Raw genomic sequence first — 19,115 nt, forward strand, 5'->3', positions numbered from 1 at the left:
AGGGTCCACGTACCCTAAGCGCAGCCTAAGCGCAGCCTAAGCGCACCCTGCCGTGCACAAGCTGTATTCTAATTGGCTGTCAACACTCCAAATCAGGAAGTGTTGGCAGCCATCTTGTGCCTCGGTAGAACCAGAAATCAGCAAAAGAAATGCGAAAAACGCAAAAAGGGGGCAGGGTAGAAACACCCTGACCCCCTAGGCCTGCTCAGGGAGTCCCACAAGGACCCCCAGGGCCAAAAAGCATTTTTTTTATTAAAAACAATCGGCGAGATTCCCTCGCTTCTTTGGTAATTGGCCCCAGGGGGACCAAATCCTGGGGGCATTTTCAATAAATAGTGTGGGAGGGGTCTTAATCCCCCCCCCACTGCCCCGGGGACTGCCACCCCCAGGGCTTATTATTATTGGGGGGGGCTCTCAGGCCCCCCCAGCCCCGGGGACCACCACCCCCGGGGCTTCTTCAAAATGTGGGAGGGGGGCTGCGCGGCCCCCCTCCTGGAGCCTTGTCTAGGCCCTGGGGACCGCCACCCCCCAGGGCCGGCTCCTGCAGTGTCCCGGGGTGCCCACCCCCGGGACACTGTAGTTTGCCTCGCGGCTCCCACCCTGTCATTGCAAACTGCTTTCCTGTTTGGAAGATAGAGCAGGGAACCTGCTCTCTCTTCCAAATAGGAAAGCAGATTGCTTTTTCACAGGGGGAGCAGCATGTTAGCTGCTCCCCATGTGGAAAAGCAATGCCGGCTCCTGCAGGACGCGGGGAGCCGGCTGGGACTGTGGGGGGATTGGGGACCCCCCCCACGGCCCCCAACGAAGAGGGCCAGCCCCGGGGGATGGGGTCCCCGGGGCTAGTAGTGAACCGAGAGGGGGGCCACGCGGCCCCCCTCCTCAAAAAAAACACCCCCCCCCCAAAAAAAAAGAAACAGCCCCGGGGGATGGGGTCCCTGGGGCCATAAGTGGCCACAGGAGGGGGGGCAAGCCAGCCAAAATACACATTTTTTTTTAAAGGGCCTTGCCTCGGGGGATGGGGTCCCTGGGGCAAATTATGGCCTCGGGAGCGGGGGGGCCCTTCCCGATTTTTATATTTTTTTTAAAAAAGAAATTAGGGGCAGGCCCTGGAGATGGGGTCCCCAGGGCCAATAAATTAGAAAAAGCCCCCCTTCTTAAAAAAAAAAAAAGCGATCTGCCGGAGGCCACGTCCCCTCCAAACGCCCCCTGGCGCGTTTGCAGAGGGGGAACTAATTCCCCTTGAATACTGGGGGTCCCTGGAGGCCTACTAGCCTACCAGGAACCTCCAGTATGCGCCAGGGGGCTGCGTTGAAGAGAGGTGTTTTGAGGCCACGCCCCTTTTTACACCTCTCTGCAAGGCAGCTCTGTGGCGCTTACTGGAGGTACCTGGTGGGCTAGTTGGCCGCCAGGGGACCTCAGGATTCAAGGGGACTTAATCCCACCAACTTAAAAAGCGCCACGGGGCCTGAAGTGATATGTGTGCAAACACGCCCTGTGGCGCGTTTTAAGTTGGGGAATTCACTCCTCTTCAATCCAGAGGTCCCCTAGGGGCTAACTAGCCCACCAGGTACCTCCAGTAAGCGCCACGGAGCTGCGTTGCAGAGTGTTGTAAAAATGGGCGTGGCCGCTGAACACCTCTCAGCAACGTTTATACACTAGTATAACCTTTCATCACTCATGGTAAAATACAGAGTGCCATATTTGAAACCATTGACACACCAATACAAGTTTCTAAACACCCACTCAAGGATTCCTAGATCCATACACACATCTAATCACTTACCTATAGATTCACTCATACATGCTGTCAATGATCAATAGAACACTATCAAATATACTTATACACCTGTATCGACATTACACACCAGCACACATCCTAAAGACTTATGAAGTCATCCTACTCACTTATGCAAACAATGGATCATACTTACTTTTATTTAGCTACACACTTATACAAACACCACTTCATCTATTCATATAGATAGTAACTCATACTTAGGGTGTTATATAATCACTATTACAAGTATACAGTTATCCATACAGTCACTCATACAATCACTGAGTCTTATGTATACTTATTTAAATACAACAACTGACACATACATTGGCTTTTATTTTTCTAGTTTTTTGGATATGTACCATTGAGACATATATTTGCTCATCACCACACCCATAAAGATATTCACTCACCCAAACAACTGATATAACATGTAGTTTTAACTTCATATACCTACTGAATCAACTATTCATACATCTTTGGGCTGTCACACACCCCCCACCGAACCACACACACATTCACTCTCCCATACAAATACTCAGTTAACTAATCAGTAACTGATATAGACTTTCACGTAGCTAGCAACCAACTGGTGCAGCAGTTTACACAACAACTGACAAAGTGATACAGCTATTCACACAGTTTAGTCACTATCCAATATATTTAGTGAGACACATTAGTCAAGTAAACAGTCAATCACACTGCTACTAAATCCTCCATCCAGACATTTATATTTATATATCCACTCATTCTTCAATGCAAATTGCTATATATATATAATACATATTTAAATAATGAACCAAACCACATTCACTGGATGATGTCATCAGTGATGTCACTGACCATGTCATGAATGATGTAATATGTGACATCATCAGCAGTGGATTGCGGGCTCGCGAGATGTAGTTAGTTCAACTAACTATATCGATGGAATTTCAATGGTTTTGTACGAGTGAAATGTCCAGCTAGCTATAACACCCCTAAAACCTATGTTTTTTCAGTGAATTTCTAAGGTTTTTTAAATGCTAATTCCTAACTATATCAGGCCTGAAACCTATGGTTTTTTCAGTGAAATAGATAGATAGATAGATACTCTCGATCCTGGCCCACCTCCTTTGTTCTGTGGGACCTCCCAGGTACGGACCACAAAAACGCCAAAACTTAGAAAGTTGCTTCTTCAAACAAGTGCTTTATTCTGTTCCATCATCCTCCATATGCAAACAGACAAGTGTCTGCCATGATGCATTTCAATCGCAGAAACTCGAACTTGATCACATGATAAGCCACCGACAATACGACCATTAAATCAAGTGCATGCCCAATCAGTTGTAAAAACTTCCCGGCTGTGTTGATAAATAGAGACTACAGACCTTCTACCATATCACACAGCCTTGTGCTGACAATTCAATATCAAATGCAATATATAAAAGATCAAATAAATACAGTGGTCATAAAGATACAAATTTGTGAATAATAGACATTGAGATATAATCAAGGCATAACATTTGTTAATTCATTAATACAAGACAAGGGTAAAAAGTTCAAATAATCAAAGCATCATAGAACCCACTCGATAGAGCATGTCAGCTTCTACATCATTAAATGCAAGCACATTTTGACTCCTAAATTAGAGTCTATAAAAGTGCCAGTGCTTGTATAATTGATTCATACTGAGATGAAAAAACTACTTAAAACAATGTATTGCTAGAGCGATTCTTTCTTCTGTATGTAAATTAATATGCAGATTAAAAAAAACGGCAGTTATAAAAATCAACCTCATGCCATTGTCCCGCTGAATGTATACAAAAGTCATGGCGTCTATAAAGTGCAGTGCTTATATACTCTTATGAAAAATAATATAGTGCAACTCGGTGTATAAAAAACCTAATCACCATGGGAATCACAAATGTGTTGGCCACAGGGGCTGTCCAGAGACGAAACTTAATTGCCTCGACACAGGATTATCGAATAATAAAGTGCAAATGCAATAATAAATGTGAAGTACGAACCTAAAATAGCAAGTACCAGTTTATGCAATTAGTTCAAAATTTAGGGCTAGTGCCCATAGATTCAGGTACTCACATTATGATGCAAAATAAATGGATATGGTTTGTATCGAGACAGTATGACATTATGTTGTAAAGAACGACACCTTATACTACAGACAGAATGATTTGAAAACCTGATGGAGCCACCAATAGGTGTGTAGAAGCTTATTACCAGATGTAAACATATTTGAGGAAATGATGCAAGTCATCACTTGTGTTAAGCCCGTTGGGCATCTTGGTATCGAGTGACAATATGAAGTGTGATTCGAGTTGGCGTAGAGTTCTTTCTCTGTTATCTCCACGTCTAAGCGCGGGAACTGCCCCAATCACAGAATATTTTAACTCGTTCACATTGTTATGATGCACCAGTTTGAAATGTCGGGCTACCGGGTAGTTGGGGTCTGAATTGATGATGGCCCTCAAGTGTTGCAGGATTCTATTAAATACTGGGAGCTTGGTGTGAGAAAGTGCCATCTTTCTTGCATGGTATGCCCCCACTTTTTGCTGAATATACTTTGACTTAGTGTGGTCACAGTCCCCCCGGCGACTGTGACCCCGAATCCGGCACCCAAGGACCCACCTAGACGCTCCTGAGGACGCCTGTAGCCTCAGAACCAGGGACCCCACCAACCGCGATCAACAGAGAGTAAGATTTCCCGACACCAAAAGGCACCCCTGCACCCGGCCCCCTGTGCCCAACTCCTGGGTACCTACCTATCCTCCAACTACCCAACTTACCTCTGGAAGTGGTGGTCTCACCTGAAGAATCTTCATCCCCGAGCTTGCAGCCTTTGTTCGTTCTTAAGCTTCTCCATTGCAATCCATTGAGCGCCCGACAGCTCAAAAGCACCCTGCACCAAACCGCCCGAGTGCCCCTGGCTGTGCAACCTCTACTCCTACCTACTTCCCCATTTACCCTGAGCAAGTGACCAGGAGCCCAGCTTCCTCAGCCGCTTGGCCTGCTAGTCAGCAGCCACCAACCAAGGGCCCCCTGTCTTCCATAGGATAACATTGGGCCTAACTTACTCTGCACCCGGCTGCCCCTGTGCCGCTGAGGGTGTAACAACTGTACTTACCTGACCCTGGGAGACCCCTGAGTCTGTGCCCAGAACCTTAACTCTGCCAGTCAAGTACTTACCCAAAAGCAGATAACTCACTTTTCTTCCATAGGGTAACATTGACTGGTTTCACTTGAAATTTCTTCTAAGTGTGGAGTTTCTAAACTTTAAAATATTCACCTAAAATCAGCCGAGTAACGAAAACGGAAATACTCACCTGCTATTAGGAGAGAACCCAGTGCTGGATCTTGGTGCCCAGCACTGACCCTGAAAAGTAATTAAAAACCATACTTACCGCTAACTCAATGTTCTTCCGTAGGATACCATTGACTGTTTTTCTGTGAAATTTCTTCGAAGTGTCGATTTTTGCAAACTACAAATATTCTTTAAAAATCGTACCAACTGTGAAAACGTAATTACTTACCTGTTTTAGATAGATGTCCCAGTACTGAGCCTAGGAGCCCAGCACGGGATTACAAAAGTAACGTGAACATACTTTACCGGTAACTTGAACTTTCTCCCATAGGAAACCATTGACTGTTTTTCTGTGAAATTTCTTCAGGGTCGATTTTGCAAACTTATAAATAGTCGTTAAAAATCGCTTGTATAACCTAAACGCATTCTATCAACTGCTTACAGGTGGTATACTAGTGCTGGATCCAGGATCCAACACTGAACCCGAAAAAGTAACTATAACCCCACTTACCTGCTAAGTGAATTTCCTCCCATAGGATAACATTGGTAATTTGATTAGAAAAAGTTTCTAAGTGTCAACTTTTAAAATACCAAAATATTGCTTAAAAAAATAAAACAGTAACTAAAACGTATTTACTCAATTGTTTCCAAGAACTGTCCCAAGACTGAATCTAAGATCCAGTCCTGGAGTTAGTAAAGTAATCCTGAAAGTAATCAATTGCATTTAGCTTAAAATTCCCATTGAGCTCAATGTATCATTGTGTTTGAAATTGTGTTGCCTATTGCAACAAACTGTAACTATTGCATTCAAAAGTCAATTGCCTATTGCAAAGTATTTAACTAAAGCATCCCATTGTGAAAAAGTATATTTTGATACCTATTGTTGGTTCTAAAATAAAACAACCATATATTTTTATATACAAACCATTGGCCTAGAGTTCAGTTCTTGAGTGTGTGAGACCATTTGCTGACTGAGTGTGTACAACAAATGCTTTACACTGTCCTCTGATACTGCCTTACTGCTCGACCAAGCTACCACTTTAGAGAGTAAGGTTATATCTAACTTTAGCCTCTGCCAAACCTCTGGGGAATGTGGACTCTGTACACACTGTACCTATTTGAGAACAGTATATACAGAGCCACTTTCCTACATTGGTGACAGCGGTGGGAATCAAAGTTGCATTTGTTGGAGTACTTGGTTATCATCTGATCACACAACAGAACTCTTAAAATTGCCTTTATTATTCTGATTGGTCTTTCCAAAATACTAAAAGTCTTGTCAGGGCCTTGCTTAAGTCCCATTAGAATTTTAGAAAAATAAGGCACTATAGTCAAGGGTAGAGGGTTAGAACAGTCAGGTTAGAATGTCTCAAAAAACCCAGCTACTAGTGAAAATAATACCATGCAGGACCTGGTGGAGGAGCTCGATCTCACACCTTACTTACACTTGTCTTTCAAGGAATTGAGGTCCCTGTGCAAACTTTAAAATGTACTAATGGGCCTGCATCCAACCAAACAAGGGCTCCAGGAGCTCTTGGCTGAGTATGCTAAGGACCACCCATCTGAACATGCTGATGACCAGTCAGATGTTGACAGGGAGGAGGAGGATAATGACCCCCCCCCCTCCCCTCCAGTAATCCCTAGGGAGGAAAGGGCCCCCATACCCTTGAATCCAAGAATCAGCATCTGGGAACCTAGAGATCACACAGGTGAACCAGGTACCAGAGAGTTCACTAGGGGACCCATCAGTGAAGAGGACAGCTTTTTAGCAAAGCTGGCCAAAAGGTTGGATCTAAAGTCCAGGCTCCTGGCTCTAGGGAAAGAAAGGAGAGAGATGGGTTTAGCACCCATCAATGGTGGCAGCAATAATAACAATAAGGATAGGGAGGAAACTTCTGATCCTAAAATCCCCAAAGGGATTGTCCCTAAATTTGAGGAAGGTGATGACATCACCAAATGGTTCACAGCCTTTGAGAGGGCTTGTGAAATAAGAAGAGTAAAGAAACCTCTCTGGGGTGCACTCCTGTGGGAACTGTTCCCTGGTAACTGCAGAGACAGGCTTCTGACCCAGATGCAGGGTCCTATGACCTCATGAAGAAATCTCTGATTGAGGGATTTGGATTCACTACTGAGGAGTATAGAATTAGATTCAGGGGGGCTCACAAAACCCAGACCCAGTCCTGGATTGATTTTGTAGACTTCTCAGTAAAGACACTGGATGGTTGGTTAGCTGGACATGGTGTGCAGGATTTTACTGGATTGAACAATGTATTCATGAAGGAACATATATTAAGTAACTGCACAAATGAAAAGTTGCATCAGCACTTGGTAGACCTAGGTCTAATTTCTCCCCAAGAATTGGGAAAGAAGGCAGACCACTGGGTCAAGACTAGGGTGACCAGGACAGCCACTGGGGGTGACCAGAAGAAGGTGGTCACAAAACCTCCCCAGGGGAAAGGTGGTGAGAATCCCCAAAATAAGAAGTCTGAGTCTTCCAAAGGGCCCTAAAAACCTGTTCCGGGGGGTGGTTCCCAAACTACTCCCTATGTGCCTCAACCCAATAGGGGGAAGAACTTTGATCCCTTAAAGGCCTGGTGTAATAACTGTAAGAAGTCAGGACATTTAACTGTAGATAAATCTTGCCCCCACAACAAGGCCCCTAAGGCACTTAGTACAGCTACTCCTGGGGCAGCAAGTCTACAGATGGGATCAGAAGTGTGCCCTGAGCAAATCTGGGGACACACTGAGGCAAGTCTAGTCTCACTGGCAGAAGTGGAGTTTGCAACTGTAGCTGTGTGGCCACCCAAATTAAAGAAATATTTGCAATACCCCTGGGTGAATGGAACTAGGGTAGAAGCTCTGAGGGATACAGGTACCAGTGTCACTATGGTGAGAGACACACTGGTGTCCTCTGAGCAATATTTGATTGGGAAAACTTACCCAGTCACCAATGCTAACAGTGTCACCACTAGTCATCCCATGGCCATGGTGACATTAGGCTGGGAGGATGGGGTTACTGGCCTGAAACAGGTAGTGGTCTCTCCAAAGTTACCAGCTGCATATCTGCTAGGAAATGATCTGGAAACCTCAGCCTGGGCTGAGGTTGAGCTAAAAGCCCATGCAGCCATGCTGGGCATCCCTGAACTGGTGTGTGTGCAAACCAGAGCACAGAGCAAGAGGAGGGGTGCAAAAGTAGGTCTGGAGCCTGTAAGAATGGCCCAACCAACCAAGAGAAAAGGGGAGCCAGCTTCTATACAGCAGACCACTCAGGACCCCTCTCCACAGGGAGAGGACTTGGATACCCCTGAGGGAACGGAGCCCATGGAGCTTGACCCTTACCAGGTTGAACTCCTGGGTCCAGGGGGACCCTCTAGGGAAGAGCTGTGCCAGGGTCAGCAAGACTGCCCCACTCTTGAAAGCTTGAGGCAGCAAGCTGTTTCAGAAGCAAAGGGAGATGTCAGTGGTACCCACAGAGCTTATTGGGAAGAGGGATTACTGTATGCTGAGGCAAGAGACCCCACTCCTGGGACCACCAGGAGGGTGGTAGTGCCACAGAAGTACAGGGAGTTCCTCCTAACTTTGGCTCATGACATCCCCCTAGCTGGATATCTGAGGCAAACCAAAACTTGGGAAAGGCTAGTTACACCAAAAGGTGAAGGAGTTTGTCAGCTCCTGTGTTAAATGTCAAGCCAGTGGCAAGACAGGTGGCCACCCAAAGGCCCCCCTAATCCCACTACCAGTGATGGGGGTGCCCTTTAAAAGGGTAGGTGTGGATATTGTGGGTCCACTTGAACCTCCCACAGCCTCAGGGAACAAATTCATTCTAGTAGTAGTAGATCATGCTGCTAGGTAGCACTACTACAGCTCCTGCAGTAGCCAAGGCCCTCCTGGGTGTCTTCACCAAGGTAGGGTTTCCTAAGGGCGTGGTTTCAGACAGAGGTTCCAACTTCATGTCTGCTTACCTGACACACATGTGGAAGGAGTGTGGAGTGCAGTACACGTTTACTACACCCTACCACCCACAAACCAATGGCCTTGTTGAGAGATTCAACAAGACATTGAAAGGCATGATCATGGTACTCCCTGAAAAACTCAAATGGAGATGGGATGTCCTATTGCCATGCCTGCTTTTCGCTTACAGAGAAGTGCCACAGAAGGGAGTAGGTTTCTCACCATTTGAACTTCTGTTTGGTCATCCTGTGAGGGGATCACTTTGTCTTGTAAAGGAAGGCTGTGAGAGGCCTCTCCAAGAGCCCAAACAAGACATAGTGGACTATGTGCTTGGCCTAAGGTCCAGAATGGCTCAGTTCATGGAAATGCATCCAAGAATCTTGAGGCCAGCCAGGAGCTGCAGAAGCACTGGTATGAACAAAGAGCTGCACTGGTTGAATTTCAACCTAGGCAACAGGTGTGGGTCTTGAAGCCAGTGGCATGGCCCTTACCCTATCCTAGTAAAAAAGAGTGAGTTCACCGACTAAGTTGACCTGGGCACTAGCAGGACACCCAAAAGGGTTATCCATGTGAACCGCCTTAAACTCTACAATGACAGGGCTGACATCACCATGCTGATGGTGACTGATGAGGAACAGGAAGCAGAGAGTGAACCTCTCCCTGATCTCCTCTCCTACAGCCCACAAGATGGGTCAGTGGATGGTGTAGTCTTTGCAGACACCCTCTCTGCCCAACAGCAGACTGACTGCAAGCAAGTCTTGCAACAGTATCCTAGCCTCTTTTCCCTGACCCCTGGTCTGCCAAACTGGTGTACCCATGATGTGGACACTGGTGACAGTGCACCTGTCAAAAACAAAATCTATCGACAGTCAGATCAAGTCAAGGAAAGCATCAAAGCTGAGGTCAGCAAGATGCTGGAGTTAGGGGTCATTGAGCCTTCAGAGAGCCCCTGGGCTAGCCCAGTGGTTCTGGTCCCCAAACCTCATCAACCGGGTGGAAAGAGAGAGATGAGGTTCTGTGTGGACTATAGAGGGCTCAACTATTTCACCAAGACAGATGCTCACCCTATTCCAAGAGCAGATGAACTGATCGATAAATTGGGAGCAGCCACATTCCTCAGTACCTTTGACTTAACTGCAGGGTACTGGCAGATTGGCATGGCCCCAGGAGCAAAAGAGAAAACCGCATTCTCCACACCTGATGGGCATTATCATTTCACTCTGATGCCTTTTGGGTTAAAGAATGCCCCTGCCACCTTCCAGAGGTTGGTGAACTATGTCCTGACTGGGTTGGAGTCCTTTAGTGCAGCTTATCTTGATGATATTGCTGTCTTTAGCTCCACCTGGCAGGATCACCTGATCCACCTTGGGAAGGCTTTAGAGGCTCTGCAAAATGCAGGCCTCACTATCAAGGCATCCAAATGCCAGATAGGGCAGGGCACTGTGGTATACTTGGGCCACCTTGTAGGTGGAGGCCAGGTACAACCCTTACAGCCCAAGATCCAGGCCATCCTGGACTGGATAGCTCGAACAACCCAGACCCAAGTCAGGGCATTCCTTGGCTTGACTGGGTACTACAGGAGCTTTGTGAAGGGATATGGGTCCATTGTGACTCCCCTCATATAACTCACCTCCAAGAAGAAGGTTAACTGGACAGTTAGTTGCCAAAAGGCTTTTGATACCCTGAAAGAAGCAATGTGCTCAGCACCAATTCTAAAAGCTCCAGATTATGCCAAGCAGTTCATAGTGCAGACTAATGCCTCTAAGCTAGGGATAGGAGCGGTCCTTTCCCAGACCAATGATGAAGGCCAAGACCAACCTGTTTCTTTTATAAGCAGGAGGCTACTCCCCAGAGAGCAGCGTTGGAGTGCCATTGAGAGGGAGGCATTTGCTGTGGTTTGGTCCCTGAAGAAGTTGAGGCGATACTTGTTTGGTACTCACTTCCTGGTTCAAACTGACCACAGACCTCTCAGATGGCTATTGCAGATGAAAGGGGAAAATCCAAAACTATTAAGGTGGTCCATCTCCCTACACAGAATGGACTTTGAAGTGGAACACAGACCAGGGACTGCCCATGCCAACGCAGATGGGCTTTCCAAGTTCTTCCACTTAGACAATGAAGATTCCATAGGGAAAGGCTAGTCTCATCACCTTTCGTTTGGGGGGGGGGGGGGGTTGGGAGGGTGAGAAAGTGCCATCTTTCTTGCATGGTATGCCCTCACTTTTTGCTGAATGGCTGAATGTACTTTGACTGAGTGTGCCCTGGGCTCCTGCCAATCAGGTGCCCAGGGCCTATGTTCCTTCCCTAAAAACTGTGCTGAAACCTAAAACCCAAATTGGCAAACCCTGGCTACATGTCAGCCCCTGGTAAATGGTACACTAGGTACCCAGGGCCTTGGGACCAGGGAAGGCCTCCAAGGGCTGCAGCACTTATTGTGCCACCCTTAGAGGCCCTGTACCCTGACACAAACACACTGCCCTTGCAGGTTGAGTGTCTGGGTATAGGACAAAACAAAGAGTCGACATGGCACACATCCCTGTGTGCCATGACCACAGCATACACTGCCCTGGCATAGATCAGCCACCCCTCTAGCTGGGTGCCCTATGCCAGTGGTGTGGGTACAGGAGCATGAGCCCTGTGCCCCTACAGTACCCAGGTCCATTCCTGGGCACTGTAGGTGCAGTGCTGCCATTTAAGAGTATATGGTGCTGGGAGATTGTCAAACACGAACTCCCCAGCACCATGATGGCTCCATTGAAGACTGAGAAGTTTGGTATCAAACTTCTCAGCACTTTAAACCCGCACTGATGCCAGTGCAGGATTTAATGTACAATGCACGACAGAGGGCATCTTAGAGATGCCCTCTGAACCTAACCTACAATCAACGTCTGGTCTGAGGGGCTGCCTAGGCTGCCACACAGCAGACATGTTGCTGGACCCCTGGGTAGAGAGCCATCTGCTCTCCTGGGCCTGCAACAGTGCACATCCTGGGCGAGGTGCTAGGTCTCCTTCCCCAGGATGGGCAGGGGAAGCTTCAAAGGCATGCCGCCTTTGTGAGCTTCTCCAGGCCACTTGCTGTACTCAGCAGCTGGCCCCTACCGGTTCTAAACCCCCACTCTGGCGGGAAGGCTGGCCGGAAACCCCAAGGAAGTAAAGGGGGTGTGCCAGCTTTTGCCAACCCCACCCCTTAGGTGGGGGAGGCGAGGTGAAGCACATCTCCGGGCTCTCACCATCTTGAAGATGGGGAGCCCTGCCCAATCAGGACTAGGCCTCTGCCCCCCTCCCACAGGAGAGTGGCAGGATAGGGGGTGTACCGACCCCAGGGCAGGGACCCAGTGGTCCCTGCCCTTTACCTACCTGTAACGCCCCTAAATGTAGTATTTAGGGGCACCCTGAACCTTCCTTCCTTAGATTCCAGATTCAAAACTAGCAAAGAAGATCAAGTAGAAAGAAGACCTGCTGTGCAGCTGCTAAGAAGAGGAAGACACCAACTACTTTGGCCCCAGCTCTACCGGCCTGTCGACCCTCGAACCTGCTCCTGCTAAATCCCGGCATCTCCCGTGGCCAGCAACCTCACAAACCCCAGAGGACCTGGCTACCTTGTGACTCTGAGCATCTGCGACTCCCACGAGCAGTGGCACTGCTCAAAGCAAGTAACTGACCCCTGGCATCAGCCAGAAACCGCAAACCCTGCACACACTGCACCCGCCAAGCCTGGCCTGTGCTGGAGTGGACAAAGACCCCGAGGACGTCCCCCCGGCGGCTGTGACCCCGAATCCGGCACCCAAGGACCCACCTCGACGCTCCTGGCGACGCCTGCAGCCTCAGAACCAGGGACCCCCCCAACCGTAATCAACAGAGGTTAAGATTTCCCGACACCAAAAGGCACCCCTGCACCCGGCGCCCTGCGGCCCCCTGTGCCCAACTCCTGGGTACCTACCTATCCTCCAACTACCCAACTTATCTCTCGAAGTGGTGGTGGCACCTGAAGAATCTTCGTCCCCGAGCTTGCAGCCTTTGTTCGTTCTTGAGCTTCTCCATGGCAATCCATTGAGCGCCCGACGGCTCTAAAGCACCCTGCACCCAGCTGCCCGAGTGCCCCTGGCTGTGCAACCTCTACTCCTACCTACTTCCCCATTTGCCCTGAGCAAGTGACCAGGAGCCCAGCTCTCAAAGCCGCGTGGCCTGCTAGTCAGCAGCCACCAACCAAGGGCCCCCTGCCTTCCATAGGATAACATTGAGCCTAACTCACTCTGCACCCGGCTGCCCCTGTGCCGCTGAGGGTGTAACAACTGTACTTACCTGACCCTGGGAGACCCCTGAGTCTATGCCCTGAACCTTAACTCTGCCAGTCGAGTACTTACCCAAAAGCCGATAACTCACTTATCTTCCATAGGGTAACATTGACTGGTTTCACTTCAAATTTCTTTTAAGTGTGGAGTTTCTAAACTTTAAAATATTCACCTAAAATCAACTGAGTAACGAAAACGGAAATATTCACCTGCTATTAGGAGAGATCCCAGTGCTGGATCTTGGTGCCCAGCACTGACCCTGAAAAATAATTACAAACCATACTTACCGCTAACTCAATTTTCTTCCATAGGAAACCATTGATTGTTTTTCTGTGAAATTTCTTCTGTCGATTTTTGCAAACTACAAATATTCTTTAAAAATCGTACCAACTGGGAAAACGTAATTACTTACCTGTTTTAGATAGATGTCCCAGTACTGAGCCTAGGAGCCCAGCACTGGATTACAAAAGTAACGAGAACATACTTTACCGGTAACTTGAACTTTCTCTCATAGGAAACCATTGACAGTTTTTCTGTGAAATTTCTTTTGCAAACTTACAAATATTCGTTAAAAATCGCTTGTATAACCTAAACGCATTCTATCAACTGCTTACAGGTGGTTTACTAGTGCTGGATCCAGGATCCAACACTGAACCCGAAAAAGTAACTATAACCCCACATACCTGCTAAGTGAATTTCCTCCCATAGGATAACATTAATAATTTGATTAGAAAATGTTTCTAAGTGTCAACTTTTAAAATACCAAAATATTGCTTAAAAATCACAACAGTAACTAAAACGTATTTACTCCCTTGGTTCCAAGAATTGTCCCAGGACTGAATCTAGGATCCAGTCCTGGAGTTAGAAAAGTAATCCTGAAAGTAATCAATTACATTTAACTTAAAATTCCTATTGAGCTCAATCAATCAATCAATCAGTGACACTTATAAAGCGCGCTACATACCCGTAGGGTCTCAAGGCGCTGGGGGGGGGGGGGTGCCGCTACTGCTCGAACAGCCAGGTCTTCAGCTTCTTTCTGAAGGAGAGGTGGTCTTGGGTCAGGCGCAGGTCGGACGGGAGGGAGTTCCAGGTCTTGGCGGCCAGGTAGGAGAAGGACCTTCCTCCTGTAGTCGCTCTTCGGATGCGGGGGACGGCGGCGAGGGCGTGGTTGGCTGATCGGAGGTGGCGTCTGGGAGCGTAGAAGTTGACTCGGCTGTTGAGGTAGCTCGGGCCTTGGTCGTGCAGGGCTTTGTGTGCGTGGGTGAGGAGGCGGAAGGTGATTCTCTTGTTGACGGGGAGCCAGTGAAGGTCTCTCAGATGTCCGGAGATGTGGCTGGATCGTGGGATGTCGAGGATGAGTCTGGCTGAGGCGTTTTGGATCCGCTGGAGTCTCTTCTGGAGCTTGGCGGTGGTACCGGCGTAGAGGGCGTTACCGTAGTCCAGTCGGCTGGTGACGAGGGCCTGGGTGACGGTCTTCCTGGTCTCTGTGGGGATCCACCAGAAGATCTTCCGTAGCATGCGTAGGATGTTGAAGCACGCCGAGGAGACGGTGTTGACTTGCCTGGTCATGGAGAGGGAGGAGTCCAGGATGAAGCCCAGGTTTCGTGCATGGTCTGTCGGTTTGGGTGCGGTGCCCAGGGCGGGAGGCCACCAGGAGTCGTCCCAGGCGGAGGGTGAGGAGCCCAGGATGAGGACCTCCGTCTTGTCCGAGTTCAGTTTCAGGCGGCTGGTCGTCATCCACTCAGCTACCTCTTTCATCCCTTCGTGCAGGTTGGCTCTGGCGGCGGTGGGGTCGTTGGTCAGGGAGAGGATCAGCTGGGTGTCGTCGGCGTAGGAGATTATGCTGAGGTGGTGTTTGCGTACGATGGCCGCGAGGGGGCTCATGTAGACGTTGAAGAGGGTGGGGCTCAGGGATGATCCTTGGGGGACGCCGCAGATGACTTCGGAGGCCTCTGACTTGTACGGTGGTAGGCGGACTCTCTGTGTTCTTCCGTCGAGGAAGGAGATGATCCATTCCAGCGCCTTGTCCTGGATTCCGATGTTGCTGAGGCGCCGTACTAGGGTGCGGTGGCAGACCGTGTCGAAAGCCGCGGAGAGGTCTAGGAGGATGAGGGCCGCTGTTTCTCCATTGTCCATCAGGGCTCGGATGTCATCGGTGGCGGCGATGAGGGCGGTCTCGGTGCTGTGTTTGGCTCGGAAGCCGGACTGTGAGGGGTCGAGGGATCCGTTCGTCTCGAGGAAGGCGGCCATCTGCTTGTTGACGGTCTTCTCGATGACTTTGGCTGGAAACGGGAGAAGCGAGATGGGGCGGTAATTCTTGAGGTCGGTGGGGTCCGCTGTTGGTTTCTTGAGTAGAGCGCTGAGTTCGGCGTGTTTCCAGCTCTCAGGGAAGATGGCGGTGTCGAAGGAGGTGTTGATGATGTCTTGCAGGTGGGGTGCGATGACAGCGTCGGCCCTGTTGAAGACGTGGTGAGGGCAGGGGTCGGTCGGTGATCCGGAGTGGATGGAGTTCATCGTGCGGATGGTGTCTTCGGTGCTGATCGGGGTCCAGGCGTGGAGGGTGGTGGTGGGGGGGGGTGGTTGGTCGGTCATGGTGTGCGTTGGTTGGTTGTTGAAACTGCTGTGTATGTCCGTGATCTTGTTGTGGAAGTATGAGGCGAGGGAGTTGCAGAGGTCTTGCGATGGGGTGATGTCGTTGTTTCCTGCGCTGGGGTTGGAAAGCTCTTTCACGATGTTGAAGAGTTCCTTGCAGTTGTGTGCGTTGTTGTCCAACCGGTCCTTGAATGCTGTTTTCTTGGCGGCGCGGATCAGCTGGTGGTGTTTCCGGGTGGCAAGTTTGTAGGAGGTCCTGTTGTCCGGTGTCGGTTCCCTTTTCCAGACTTTCTCGAGGGCTCGGCAGTTCTTCTTGGAGCTCTTGAGTTCGTCGGTGAACCATGGGGCCTTCTTGCTGCCGGGTCTGCTAGGCGGGGTCCTCAGCGGGGCGAGTTCGTCCGCGCAGTTGCTGATCCACTTCGTGAGGTTGTCGGCGGCCTGGCTGGGGTTCGCTGAGCTGGCAGGAGGGTGCTGGCTCAGGGAGGTGGCGAGCTGGTCTGCTGTGATCTTGTTCCAGCTTCTGCGGGCGGTCTGTTGCTGGTGATGGTGGGACGTCGTTCTCTTGAAGGTGAAGTGGACGCAGCTGTGGTCCGTCCATTGAAGCTCTGTGGCGTGGCTGAAGTCGATGTCTGTGCTGGATGAGAAGACGGCGTCGAGTATGTGTCCGGCGAGGTGGGTGGGGGTGGACACCAGTTGCTTGAGTCCCAGGTTGGCGAGGTTGTCGAGCAGGGTGCTGGTGTTGTGGTCGTTGTTGTTCTCCAGATGGAAGTTGAGGTCTCCCAGGAGGATGTAGTCGGCGGAGGGGAGGGCATGCGGGCTGATAAAGTCGGCGATGTCCTCGCTGAATTGCGTGCGTGGTCCAGGGGGTCGGTAGATCAGGGTGCCTCTGAGGGTGGTGTTCGGGTTGGTGTGGATCTGGAAATGTAGGTGTTCGGCGCTGGTCAGGGTGTTGTCGGTGCTGGTCGTGAGACGGATGGTGCTCCTGTGGATGATGGCGATGCCTCCTCCCATCTGGTTGGCGTTTCGGTCCCTCCGGACGATCTTGTAGCCCTCTGGGATGGCGATGGCGATATCGGGAGCTGAAGAGGCGTTCATCCAGGTCTCCGTGAGGAAGGCAACGTCTGGAGCTGTGGTGTCAAGGAGGTTCCAGAGTTCGATGGCATGTCTGTGGACGGAGCGGGTGTTGATCAGGATGCACTTGAGGTGGGTGCTGCTGGTGTTCGGCTTGGCGGGTGCTGGTGCGAGGCAGGTCCGGATGCAGGTGAACTTGCAGGCGTGGCAGCTGAAGGGTCCGTGGGTGCGTCTTGGGGTGGCTTGGTGGCATTCTGGGAGTCGGCCGGTGTTGAGAGCGGAGAGGGTGGCGGCAGAGTACGTCAGGCGGGTAGGTCGGGGTCTTCGAGGTCGAGGTCCAGGGGTCCTGGCGCTGGGCGCGGTTCGGTCGCGGACGGGCGCAGACGGGCTTACCTTTGGCGCGCCTTCGGCGCACAATCGGCGCGCCCGCTGCGCGTTACCGCTGCGCGTTCGCACGGTCGCCATTTAAGGCGAAGTGCGCGGGTGGGCGGGGCAGCTGGGAGGCGGGAGCGGGGAGGGTTACAGAAGTCAAAAAGGGGCGGGGACAAGCGGCGGTGGCGGGAAGGGAGGGCGGGGGGCGACGAGGTAGGCGGACAACAAGGAAGGAGAGCAAACACGGAGAATACAATAAAACAGGCACAAATAAACGTTACAACAGGGGAAAAAAGAAGGTTAAACTAAGCAAGCACAATATACCGTCAAAACAAGGCAAAAAACACTCGCAGCGGCGGCAGCCGGCAAACGAGGCAGCAGCGAGGCAGAGGGCAGGCAGGGGGCACACGCAGCAGCTGGTGGCCGTGCGGCGCGGGGGTGTCCCACAAGTGGGTCACACTCACCTGCGTCGCACGGTCGCCATTTAAGGCCAAGTGCGCGGGTGGGCGGGGCAGCTGGGAGGCGGGAGCGGGGAGGGTTACAGAAGTCAAAAAGGGGCGGGGACAAGCGCGGTGGCGGGAAGGGAGGGCGGGGGGCGACGAGGTAGGCGGACAACAAGGAAGGAGAGCAAACACGGAGAATACAATAAAACAGGCACAAATAAACGTTACAACAGGGGAAAAAAGAAGGTTAAACTAAGCAAGCACAATATACCGTCAAAACAAGGCAAAAAACACTCGCAGCGGCGGCAGCCGGCAAACGAGGCAGCAGCGAGGCAGAGGGCAGGCAGGGGGCACACGCAGCAGCTGGTGGCCGTGCGGCGCGGGGGTGTCCCACAAGTGGGTCACACTCACCTGCGTCGCACGGTCGCCATTTAAGGCCAAGTGCGCGGGTGGGCGGGGCAGCTGGGAGGCGGGAGCGGGGAGGGTTACAGAAGTCAAAAAGGGGCGGGGACAAGCGGCGGTGGCGGGAAGGGAGGGCGGGGGGCGACGAGGTAGGCGGACAACAAGGAAGGAGAGCAAACACGGAGAATACAATAAAACAGGCACAAATAAACGTTACAACAGGGGAAAAAAGAAGGTTAAACTAAGCAAGCACAATATACCGTCAAAACAAGGCAAAAAACACTCGCAGCGGCGGCAGCCGGCAAACGAGGCAGCAGCGAGGCAGAGGGCAGGCAGGGGGCACACGCAGCAGCTGGTGGCCGTGCGGCGCGGGGGTGTCCCAATGTATCATTGTTTTTTAAATTGTATTGCCTATTGCAACAAACTGTAACTATTGCATTCAAAAGTCAATTGCCTATTGCAAAGTATTTAACCAAAGCATCTCATTCTGAGAAAGTATATTTTGATACCTATTGTTGGTTCTAAAATAAAACAACCATATATTTTTATATACAAACCATTGGCCTAGAGTTCAGTTATTGAGTGTGTGAGACCATTTGCTGACTGAGTGTGTACAACAAATGCTTTACACTGTCCTCTGATACTGCCTTACTGCTCGACCAAGCTACCACTTTAGAGAGTAAGGTTATATCTAACTTTAGCCTCTGCTAAACCTCTGGAGACTGTGGACTCTGTACACACTGTACCTATTTGGGAACAGTATATATAGAGCCACATTCCTACACTTGGTGCTACCTATGTATTTTAATCCACAAGTACATTCAAGGATGTACACTGAATGGTCGGTGTGGCTCGTATAATGCTCTTTGATGGGAGTTGGTACCAAACTAAATGCAATCCTGTACTCGGTTAAA

At 50.1% G+C, this 19,115-nt stretch overlaps 1 protein-coding gene across 3 annotated transcripts in view; it reads left to right on the plus strand.

Moving 5' to 3' along the window:
• LOC146829685 (arf-GAP with Rho-GAP domain, ANK repeat and PH domain-containing protein 1-like) overlaps window positions 1-19,115 on the plus strand; it is a 399,658-nt gene that overhangs the window by 242,363 nt on the left and 138,180 nt on the right. The window lies entirely within an intron of this gene.

Source organism: Triturus cristatus, chromosome 5_2 (genome assembly GCF_964204655.1).
Source record: "Triturus cristatus chromosome 5_2, aTriCri1.1, whole genome shotgun sequence".
Lineage (NCBI taxonomy): Eukaryota > Metazoa > Chordata > Amphibia > Caudata > Salamandridae > Triturus > Triturus cristatus.